The sequence below is a fragment of the Chelonia mydas genome, chromosome 12 (genome assembly GCF_015237465.2).
Source record: "Chelonia mydas isolate rCheMyd1 chromosome 12, rCheMyd1.pri.v2, whole genome shotgun sequence".
Lineage (NCBI taxonomy): Eukaryota > Metazoa > Chordata > Testudines > Cheloniidae > Chelonia > Chelonia mydas.
Genome location: NC_051252.2, coordinates 38,450,215 through 38,462,635, shown reverse-complemented (window position 1 = coordinate 38,462,635; position 12,421 = coordinate 38,450,215).

Here is a 12,421-nt window from a genome sequence, read left to right as displayed (position 1 = left end):
TCATGGGACTGGTGCTGATCTTTTGCCTTGGCCCGATTTGACTCAAAATCCTTTATCCTTCGACTACCCCAAACAGGAGAACAAATGATCCAGGCTCTCTTAATGCTGCCACGCCCTCAGAAGGGAAGGCCTTTGGGGAAGAGATTGTCCTGTCAGGAGTCCCTGTGGCCACTCCTGTGTCTGAGAAGTGATCGGTTCTCTCTTCTGATCCCCCACAGACAGACTAACACTGCAGCAGCCTCAGATGAGTAGGTCTCTGCGTCCCCTCCAGCCCTTCCCTCGAATGGGAATGGGCTCATAGGCTGGTTCCCAGCCGGGGCGAGTTCTCTGTTTGAGCAATATTTTTGCCCTTTACTCTGTGTCTAGTGGCTTTCCAGCTTTAAGAAACAAGTGATGTCCCTTCTAATCATTAACCCACTCCTGAATTTTAATTAGAGATGGGCCCAAGGGACGATGCTCCGATCTGGGTCCAAAATCCCCCAAAGTTTGGGCTCGCTGCTATTTTAAATGCATTTCTTTAGTGATCATTAACCCATTTCCTAGACCCCTAGAAAGCCCTGGGGGGAAAGGTGGTTGGAAATGACTCTGGGAATTGGCAATGCTGACTGTCATCTCCTCTCCAAATCCTGACCAGGGCAGTAGCGGCCTGAGTTCAGATCCAAGTGAAATGAGTTTGTGGTTTAACCCTGCTCCCTCTAGACAAACTCCCATGCCATAAAACCATCCCCTTATCTGACGCTGTATTGGCAGCATCTGCACAAGATCCCAGGATGGAACGGGCCACAGAGGCTGATTCCCCCTTGCTCCTACAGATGATTTCCGCAGGTTCAGGTTGAGGGAGGCAGAGCCGTGGCATGGCGGTGGGTGAAGAAAGCTTGTATCTCTGGTGCCTGCTCTGTGGATTGAATCTGAATCCTCCAGCCCCTTTCCCCAGCGCTCTTCGTGCCAAGGGAAAGTGTCACTTCCCGAGTGCCGGATTCACAGCTTGTTCTCTTATCTGCCCAGGCATCTGTGCTCCACAAATTCCAAAGCCGGTAATTATCCCAGAGGGAGCCTGGCCGCTGCGCCCGACTGCAGGCACAAGAGCAGCGCCGGCCACAATTCTTCATAGGAACCAGCTGCAGGGTTTTCAGGTGGGTCGTGCCACGGAGACGGTAGGTTCCCAGCCGGAGCAAGCGCTCGGTGTGACCAGGAAAGTGGGTAGATGGCACAAGTTTTTTGCCCTTTACTCTGTGAAGAGTTGAGTGCGGCGCCAGGAACAGAGCGTTTCACCCTGAGCCAAAGTCGTGGTGGACTCCTCTGAGGGTGTGTCTACACTCCAGTCACAGGGTGTGCCTGCAGCCCGTGTAGACATAACCGATCAAGGCTACCTCAGTTAACAATTGGGTTCGGAGTAGCAGCCGGGTTAGTCTGTATTCGCAAAAAGAACAGGAGGACTTGTGGCACCTTAGAGACTAACACATTTATTTGAGCATGAGCTTTCGTGAGCTACAGCTCACTTCATCGGATGCATCCAATGAGTTGAGCTGTAGCTCACGAAAGCTTATGCTCAAATAAATGGGTTAGTCTCTAAGGTGCCACAAGTCCTCCTGTTCTTTTTTCAGATAACAACAGCAGTGAAGCCAAGGCAGCGCTTGCAGCAGCAGCTTGCTCAGATACGTGCCGATTGCACCAGAGACCCACCCTTAGAGGGAACAGAACTCCCCCCCCCCCCCACAAAATGCCGTCCTCCCTCTCAGCCGTTCCACTGCAGCGGGAGAGGGGCCCGGCTGGCAATCGCGTGTCCAGGAGCGGTGGTGTGGCATGCGAGTGCAGAGGTGCCACCCGCCTCTGGGCAGCGAGACCTTCACTCTCAGCAGGGAGCAGTTCCTCGTCTTCCTCCCGTGACCACTGAGCTAAGACAGGGAGGCAGGGAGTCCTTTTTACCCCTGCCCAGAGCAGGTCTGAGGAACTGTCCTACACTCCTGGCCCATTCCAGTGTCTATCCAGAGCTGGGGGGGATGATGTCCTTGGCCTGCAGCCAGCATTTGGTAGCCCGTGGGTGATAACGGTCGTCTCCCAGAAGGACTAGCCCTCTGGGGCCTGGCAGCATGCTAAGCCGAGAGGGAGGCCTGGCAGCCCTTGGTGAAGCTCATGACACATTGCTCGTGGCAGAGCTTCCCAAGAGCCCAGGTCACTGGTGTAGGATCAGGCCCATGGGAAGTCGACGCGAGCAGGATCGGGCCCTGGCTGTCTGGGAACGATCAGCTGGTGCGCTTGGCCTCTCACCAAGGGGAAGCAGGCTGTTCCGCACCCTCCACGTGGCCCTGGCGCTCTCCCGGCCCGCGGCGGTGAGAGTTTCCCTTGCCATGACCCAAGCAGAGGTCGAGCAAAGTCCGGTTCCTCAGCCCATATCCCTGTCCTGTGGAAAGAAGCTGACTGTTCCCCACCCCGCCCGTCCTGGCTTTCCCGCCCATTGTTTCCCAGCGGTGCAGTCGGTCGGCTGCCTTGGCTCTCGTGTTTGCCTTAAGGAATATTCCAGGCAGCCGTTCCTGGCCTGGTTGTCAGACGCTGCTAACATTGTCACTGTTCGTTAGCAAAGCAGAGCTGCCAGGCTGGGAACAGCTGGGTGGGAGCCGCTGAGAGGCGCAGCGGGTCTCCTCGCTTCCATCTGTTTCCTGTACAAGGCATTTTTAGGCTATTTGGAGCGCCAGGGCCCTTGCAGTCAACACGCCAAGTGAGGCTCAGGAGAAGGGGGCTGCATGGGCAGAGAACCTGCACTCGCAATGGGGCTGTTTGCAAAGGGTCTGGAAGGCCGGCGCACAAAGGAACAAGCCCTTTGCAAGGCAGTTCAGCTGAGGAAGCCTCTCTCCGGCTCAGCAGACTCTGTATCCTTTGGAAAGATAAAAGGCGACCGCAAGAGAACTGTTTCAGGGAGGGAGCTGAGCCCACAATGCAGAGCGATACAAAATCCGGGCTGGCACTGCCACAGGGAAGAGCGAAGCACACTGTCAGGAAGCCCCGTGCCCGCCCTGCAAGCTCTGCCTAGTGCGAGCAGCCCACGGGGAGCCCATGAGACTACTCACGCGAGTAAGGACTACTCCAGCCTGTACCTAAATAAAATAACTTGGCTGCTGTTAACGATGGCAACAAATCCAGGAGAACTGGGTTCGTTAATTTTAGAAAACAAAGGAGAAATAATGACTGTACAAAGAAATCCCTAAATAGATACAACGTAAAACCTTCAAAGGCATTTTGAACAGGAAAAAACACTGGACAGTTTTAATTCCACCTTCCTCCCAGTTCCTGGACTGGCACTTTCTGTGCCTGATTTCAGGTCACAGGGACGTTCCCTCGTGGAATTATAACATGCCGCATACCCAGAGTTTAGCAGAGGGCACCTGAGAGATCTTCAATTATAGTGGTGCTAACGGCTTCATGTTATTTTCATGGCAGGAGCAGACAAAGACAAACATGCCCACAAGTCCTACATTAGGCCCTGTAAGAACCATGGCTGAGAAGTCCTTGTACGAATCTCTCAGCCTTTGTGTTGACATAAACCCTTGTTTCTAGGAATTTTCGCCAATGGGGTGTGCCACATCACCTGGGCTCATTCATAGAATCATAGAATATCAGGGTTGGAAGGGACCTCAGGAGGTCATCTAGTCCAACCCCCTGCTCAAAGCAGGACCAATCCCCAACCAAATCATCCCAGCCAGGGCTTTATCAAGCCTGATCTTAAAAACCTCAAAGGAAGGAGATTCCACCACCTCCCTAGGTAACCCATTCCAGTGCTTCACCACCCTCCTAGTGAAAAAGTTTTTCCTAATATCCAACCTAAACCTCCCCCACTGCAACTTGAGACCATTACTCCTTGTTCTGTCATCTGCTACTACTGAGAACAGTCTAGATCCATCCTCTTCGGAACCCCCCTTCAGGTAGTTGAAAGCAGCTATCAAATCCCCCCTCATTCTTCTCTTCTGCAGACTAAACAATCCCAGTTCCCTCAGCCTCTCCTCATAAATCAAATGTGTTCCAGCCCCCTAATCATTTTTGTTGCCCTCTGCTGGACGCTTTCCAGTTTTTCCACATCCTTCTTGTAGTGTGGGGCCCAAAACTGAACACAGTACTCCAGATGAGGCCTCACCAATGCCAAATAGAGGGGAACGATCACGTCCCTTGATCTGCTGGCAATGCCCCAACTTATACAGCCCAGAATGCCATTAGCCTTCTTGGCAACAAGGGCACACTGTTGACTCATATCCAGCTTCTCGTCCACTGTAACCCGTACGTCCTTTTCTGCAGAACTACTGCCTAGCTATTCGATCCCTAGTCTGTAGCGGTGCATCAGATTCTTCTGTCCTAAGTGCAGGACTCTGCACTTGTCTTTGTTGAACCTCATCAGATTTCTTTTGGCCCAAGCCTCTAATTTGTCTAGGTCCCTCTGTATCCTATCCCTACCCTCCAGCGTATCTACCACTCCTCCCAGTTTAGTGTCATCTGCAAACTTCCTGAGGGTGCAGTCCATGCCATCCTTAAGATTATTAATGAAGATATTGAACAAAACCTGCTCCAGGACCGACCCTTGGGGCACTCTGCTTGATACCGGCTGCCAGTGATACCATTATCCCCAAGCATTTTGACTTCTCCACTTCTTTGGAGAACAGTAGCAAGCCAACCAGCCCTTCAAGTGCCCGAGGCCCCCTTTCATCTCACGTGAGGTGGCTTCTTCCATACCCATGGCTAAGCAGAGTTTTACAATATAAGGGCCTAAGAGGTTTGAAAAAAAAGAAAGAAAAAGAAAAAGAAATCCTCTGGGAGAAAGATCATAGAATCGCAGGGCAGGAAGAGACCTCGAGAGGTCTTCTAGTCCAGTCCCCACATTCCTGGCAGGAGATGCTATGATATGATGGCTTTGTGGTGTCCTGGGTGGCTGATGTGGCTCAGGCCATCCCCCAGGGGAAGGTGGCCCCATCACAAAAGCCACCTGAATTGGTGCCCAGCCTCAGCAGAGAGGCGAAATGGGCCATTACATTGTCTCTTGGCCCTAGATTTGATCCCTCTGGGTCAGGCTGGAAGCACACCGATAGGGCAGTAGGGGAAGACTGCAAGAACCCAGCCTGCTCTGCAGATCGTACTATGTTGAGGTGCTCTGCCATCATTCATCCCAGGATCTCATAGTTCCTTTGCAGAGGGTGAAAGCGATGCACAGAAAGCTTAAGGGCCTTATTTTCACAAGGGCCGAGCACCAAGAGCTCCAGCTGAATTCAGGGAGAGCTGTGGGTGCTCAGCATCTGTGAACAGGTTGTGAAGGACATCCCAGGCAGATCCACCAACAGAACTCTGGTGTCCCTTTTCCCACACCTGGAGGCTATTCTGCATGGCTCAGTCTAGCACCTTTCACTAGCACTGAAAATATCTGTGCCAATGTAGTTAAGCTAAATATTTTACAAATTTGCAAATCTTTCCTATATTTAAATACAGAAAAGTCTGAGGATTTTGAAGATGGGGGCGTGATTCTGATCTCACACTGGTATAAGCCAGGCATAATTTGACCAAAGTCAATGGAGTTACAACTGTATCTTTAGGAACAGAATCAGTCCTGTGGTGCGTCAGGGTCCCAGGAGGCCAAGCCAGGCCCTCGGAGAGCTCTCATGAGGTGCTTTAAAATGAAGTAATGGGCTCTGTATAAGAATCTAGACAGACAGACAAACAGTGGAGTCCCTCAGGTGAGCACTGAGAAGAAGAAATGGGTGTGGTGACCATGAAAAAATATAGAATAACTTGGATCGGCAAGCACATCTCCCGTACTTTGGGGCAGGACTCTAAAGGCATGTCTCCAATGCTAGGCCATAGTCTTGATGTATACAAGCCATTCCCAACAAGCTGCATGTGACGAAGTGGGACTGTTCTTAATGTTTCCACTGAATATTGTGGGGGTGCCTCAGTTGAATATTGTGGGGGTGCAGCCGATGAAGTGAGCTGTAGCTCACGAAAGCTGATGCTCAAATAAATGTGTTAGTCTCTAAGGTGCCACAAGTACTCCTGTTCTTTTTGCAAATACAGACTAACACGGCTGTTACTCTGAAACCTGTCAGTTTCCCCTATGCAGTTCTTAAGTATCTAGGGGGTGGGGTAAGGGTGTATGATCCTTGCAGAGCCCTACAGGGCAGGTATGTGCAGGGGTCTGGACAGAGACAATGGCCAACACCCTGTTTCCCGGCAACTGATGGCCTGGGCCCTTCCCCCCTGCAAGGTGAGAGCTAAAGGGTTGGAGAACAAAGGAATCCGGTGACCTCCTGGCCCGGGAAAGGGACAAAGCCCAGAGGAGGAGGGGCTGGAGGGAGTTTCGGTTTGGGGCTGGCTAGGACATGGAGTGAAGTGCAGACGTGGTTGTCTAGCTCACGGCCCCCCAAAATGGACCCAGCTGAGGGGTCCTGTTCTCTGCACCTGCAAGCTCTGTTTTAGACCATGTTCCTGTCGTCTAATAAACCTCTGTTTTACTGGCTGGCTGATGGTCACGTCTGACTGCAGAGTTGGGGGGCAGGACCCTCTGGCTTCCCCAGGACCCCGCCTGGGCGGACTCGCTGGGGGAAGCGCACGGAGGGGCAGAAGATGCTGAATGCTCCGAGGTCAGACCCAGGAAGGTGGAAGCCGTGTGAGCTGTGTGTCCTGAAGACAGGCTGCTCACAGAAAGGAGACTTCCGCAGAGTCCTGAGTGACTTCATAGGGAGCCGTTCCAGCGCATCGCCTGGGGACTCTGTGACACTGGGTATATCCGATATCCCCCCTGCATCCCAAACAGAGAAACACAATTAAAAGCCACTATTTTTAGGGTAGCAACCAAACGGGTGATTCAGTATTTAATAGCGTGAAATCAGGCCTTTCTCCTGCATGTGGCCTGTGATTTTGACGCACAGGTGTGAAGGGCATGTGGCTGGAGATATGGAAAGGTAATACGGGCATTTTTCCATCTATCCTCACACAGGATTTCGACGGCACGTAAGGCCCTGCTGAGCCCACTCTGTGTAAATAGGTCAGCAGCGTGTTCCCGACACACAGCAAAGAGCACGAAGCAGTTAGTGAGGGTTTGGTTAGATACATCGGGCAACAGACACTGAAACAGACATGCAGATGGCAGCCCCCTGAGAGAGACAGGGACCCTAATCCTCCCCGTGGGTCCCATTACCATCTCTATCTGGTGGAAAACTCTCATCCGTGATGCGGCTAATCCTAATCACTCCCTATCACAGAGGCCCACTTCAGATGGCGCAGCCCCCACCCCAGACAAACAGACGAGGCCCCCCCCCCACATATCTGAACAGCCAGCGCGTTACTCGTGGAGTCCTCTTTGCCTCTAATCCCTCCACGAGGGCTCCATTTAAAGGGGGATTTTCTGGCATTTATTCCCTTCGCAGGTTGAGTGACCATTCCAGGGTCAACATCAGATCTGGAAAATTCTCATTAAAATATTATACAGCCTTGTTCATTTCTTTAGTAGCAGCGAGGTCTCATAAATACAGGTGTCCAGCCTGAGAGCAGAGTGCCTGGGGAATATGTCCCTTTCACTGCGTTAATCTTAAGTATCTACTTATAATGAAGGGCTCAGCTTACCCAAGCGACTGCCTATAGCATATTTGCTGACTCCCATGGCCCGGATCCTGTGATCTGATCCAGGCGGCTGCTCCCTTTGTCCACCCTCTCAGAGCCCCCATTGAAGCCAGTTGGACACAAGTCCCCGCTCACCCAACTGCAGGATCAGGCACCATATTGTGCCCCCAAAATGAAGACGCTGCCCCTGGAATCCAGACAGGCATTTCGGAAAGCAGGGTTCCAAGCGGCCGCTTAGGGTGACAATCCCCCAAAGGCCTAGGGGCTGCAGCAGGCCCCCAAACACAGCAAAACTGGTGCAACTCTGCTGTACAGGGCATGGATGAGTGAGAGATGACGTTGCATCCCTTGGCCATGGACCCCTGTACTGGGGTCAAGGCCCCTATGCCACCCAAGGGGCTAGTGTAGCGGCGGGAAAGTAGCTGTCTTATGCTGAGACCAGGAGCTGAGGGCTGCATTTTGTCCCCCGATATCCCTGCATGTTTCCCTGGCCAAATCCCAGATGCTGTGGCTTGGTGCAGGGCTGGCGTTCAAGGGCGAAAGCAGCCTCGAAGAGCTGCTGTACTTCACTGAGATATTTAAGCAAAACTCCCTTCTCAGTAGCACTGAGTGACCAAAATACTGCCTGCATTTCTAACTGCAGCCAAAATATACAAACGGCCAGGCAGTGAGAATTCCCAGAGCCCAGCACCCTTATGCCCATTCCTAGCAGTCAGGCTGCAACATCCCATTAACATTAACATGACCACTTAGGAACAGGGATATAAAGAGTAAACATTCGACCCCTATCGTTTTTAAGAGCAAGAAATATGCAACAATGTAAGATGAGAAAACGCCCCATTGGGGTTCTGGTGACTCATTCTTTGCTCCCATGGTTTGCAACAGCCTCAGAGGCACCACTGGACTATAACCGTGTGTTATTCCTTCTTTGTTTGTCATGGAAGCCCTGGCTGCAGCTCCACAGTGAAAGCTGAGCTGAGTTTTGTCCTTAAAGTAGGGACCCAACCGCTTTGTTACATATGAAGAATACGGGGTGTCGTCTCCACAGTTACAGGACCTATGCTAAAGAAGCACTAAATTCACGCAGACCAAATAAACACAGTAAATTGGTGCAAAATCCTCTCTAAATTAGTGTGCCCAAACCAAGACTCTGACTGTCCCTTTGATGGTTTAATCTGGTTTCTAGAGCAATAGAACGTGCATTTTTAAAACCAGAGACACGTTCACCGGAGTGTTTTATAGCACACCAAGAGACCGTGACGTATGCCTGTCTCGTCACAGGGAGCCAGCCTGAGAAAAACCTGCCACCACAAGGACCTCCATGGATAAGGCTGAAATTTTGGTCTTATTTTCCATCTGCGGCTCATCCCCTTTGGGCATCGGTATTGCAGGAAACATGCGATGCTTTCACATAACAGCCCGCTGCCTTAAGGATGGGATTTTCCAGCCTCCTTACGAATCTCCTAGTGTGTGTTTAATTCAGAGCCTTGTGTTTGTACATACATATTTATGCAGTGGGCTGTTAGGGGGATGTGGGCGTCTGAGGAGGAACTGCTGGATCTGTTTACCGTGCACACACACACTCTGAAGATGTCTGGGGTTGGTGGGGGGCTTTTTTTTTTTGCAGGCAGGCAAGGGAAGGATTAAATCAAAAAGGGGAAACGTGCAGCAGCAGGTGCGATTTCTGACAGTTTTGAATGGTTGCCAGCCAGCCTCTGAAATCCGGAGCACATCTGCGCTCATCAGTTGGACACCAGATGGGCCCCAGTTTAATATTTTTGGATTCAGTTAGATTTAGGGGCTGATGTGAACTGATTGCAGAGCGCAGGTGCGGGGGAGCGAAGCAGGTTTCGGGCAGCCTCAGCGCAGGAAGTGGGGGAGCAGGCGGCTCAGATGGAAGACAGGGCCTTGTACACAGAAGGGCTGTATCAGGGAAACTGCTGGGGTGGGGGGAGAGAACGGATTGTGGAAGGAGGAAAGCATCAGGGGCTTAAGGATCTTTCACACACTGCTTGGATCTGGGATAACTCTTAGCTGGTTTTTGATATAGAACTAATATTTCGCAAGTGGGAAGCTGGGCTTGCTGGGTTAGGAGCTGGGGGGCAATTTGCTAGCTAACACGCAAAATAGCCCTAAAGTTATGTGTGCAGAGATAGCAGACGCTGAAGCCCAGCTGTGCTACTAGAGACAAGCAGAGCCATGTCTGGGGCAGAGTTAGCTGGTGTGTGGGGAGGCTGATTTCCCCTGCAATGAATGCAATAACATTGTATACACAGAATAAATCCAGGTCCAATAGACAGGGTCTCTGCAAGCACCTTATGTACAGGAAGGGACAATGTAAGCGATGCATTAAGAAAAACCTGGCCTACTTTCATACCACAAAGGTATGTGGTAGGAAGCAGAATACACTTTAAATGTTATTAATCCAATCAGATCCATATTAGGCCTGGTTTTGTACCAGATATTAGATTGGAGTGAAATCTGGCCAGGCTTACACTAGGGTGGGGAGAGGTCACATGTACAGGTGTGACTGGGACCCTGCGCACCCTTGTCTGCACACCCCAGATGCTACTGGTCATTAATATCAGTGCAGAATGCATGTGCTAACCCTCAATGTGATGTTATGAATTCCCTCTGTATCATGTGTAAAATGGCAGCCTAGCCTCGGTGAAGGTGATGAACAGGTCTGCCCTAGACGAAGCAGGGGGAGTTTACCTCCATTTACAGATTAGCTGAAACAACACGCTCAAGCAACCCACCAAACATGGTCTTGAGCCTGAACGGGAAAGAGAATTTCCATGGCTCCTGCTCCCACAGAAAGACACAGGAGACTGAATCCCTAGGGGCCCTTCCGAACTTTGAGAATAAAGACAGTTCTTTGGGAACATAGAAAACAGAGAGCTGCCATCTCTCTCTTTCACCTAAGACAACAGGGGAAACCAGCACCTTGGACTTCTTTAGCAGGTCCTGACAGAGTCAGCCAGCCGTGCTGGACAGAGAATATTTGGGGATGAACAAAGACTGTACCCTGCTAGATTAAGTTTCAGACTTTTGGATGCAGGTGTTCACTTGTAACCATCTCTACCTTTATTTCTTTTACTTGGCATCACTTAACCTATGGCCTTTTGTTCAGAAACTCATTTTATTTTAATCGAAACCAACCCAGTGTTGTGTTTGAATGGAAGCGATTGTTAACTCTATTTTAAGGTGGGGATTGTGTCTTTAAAGGCATAAATGAACCCTATTATTCCTCTGAGTGGTCCAGGAGAGGGCTGGGCAGTTCAGGGCAGGTGGTTTGGGGGAAATTCAGGCCTGGGGGTGTGTTGGGGTCACTGGTTACTGAACTAGGGCCGCTTAATACAGAGAAATGCAGTGTATGCTAGTATGCTAGCTGGGAGCATCCAGACCACAGGACACTGAAGGCACCCAGGGTTATAAGGCAAATGGTGAAAAAACCCTTACTGGTCTGGACTGGATCCCAAAACATAACAGTAACCCACTAGTCACAGGTCACGAGTCTGTTACAGCTTGCCAGCGGGCACTTCAGCTCACACTTCTGCTCTGGAGTCCGCTGGTGCCATCCCTGGTGTCAGCCAGGATGGCAGCCATCACACAAGTGCAACGCGGGATTTGGCCCACCTTGATTATCATACGCATTGTGAAGACAGTGGTCACTTTGGATGGGCTATTACCAGCAAGAGAGTGAGTTTGTTTGTGGGAGGGCGGAGGGTGAGAAAACCTGGATTTGTGCTGGAAATGGCCCAACCTGATGATCACTTTAGATAAGCTATTACCAGCAGGAGAGTGGGGTGGGAGGAGGTATTGTTTCATGGTGTCTGTGTATATAATGTCTTTTGCGATTTCCACAGTATGCATCCGATGAAGTGAGCTGTAGCTCACGAAAGCTCATACTCAAATAAATTGGTTAGTCTCTAAGGTGCCACAAGTCCTCCTTTTCTTTGTGCCTACACTGTGATTTTAGAAAATGCTGAGGGGTGGACACTTCATGCTGAGAAAGGAGACACCCCTTGAATTAGAAAAATTCTGAACGGAGCCTTTGGAGTTAATGTCTGTTTGCTGGGGCTGGGAGAGTGGGGTGATGTAGTCATTAGAGCACAGATCTGGGGGTCAGGAACTCCTGGGTTCTAACCCTCCCTCTAACCCTGACTCCCTTGGCGGCTTTGGGCAAGTCATTTTAACCCTTCCGTGCCTCAGTTTCCTCATCTGTAAAACAGACAATACTATTTACCTCCCTAAAAGGACCATTGTGGGAATTGATTAGACAATGCCGCAGCGTGCTTTGAACACGAACGGCTAAATATCATTATTAAATTGCGATATTCTTAACAGGAGCCACACATCTATTTCCCCAGGTGGATTAGAAACATCCCAAACCAAGAAACAATTCATCTTCATCTGCAGAGGGAAAAGCTCGGCTCAGTTTCATCCTTTCCCAGTAATCTGACTGGCGTGGAAAACAGCTTGCTTAGGAGACCATATGGCTCCCTCCTCCAGTGCTTCTATGGACACTGCAGCTAGAATGGAGCTCCCAGCTACTCCATCATGGTTGAAATATTCCATCAGCCAAACTGTGCTCTAGTGAGCCATCTCTTTGCCGGGAGCACTTCGCCTGCTCTGAACACTCGCCCGGCGCTGCTGTGGCCCTCTTCGCAAACCTGCCTGCAGCTAGCTTGGCGATGAAGCACTTAGACGCTGCGGCGTATTGAATCTTAGCTAACAGCCGGATTAATCCAAAGGAGAGTAGGCAGAACTATAACAGACAACAGAGCCATTGCTAGCAGTTGTCGGAGCTCTGCCTACTCTCCATCTG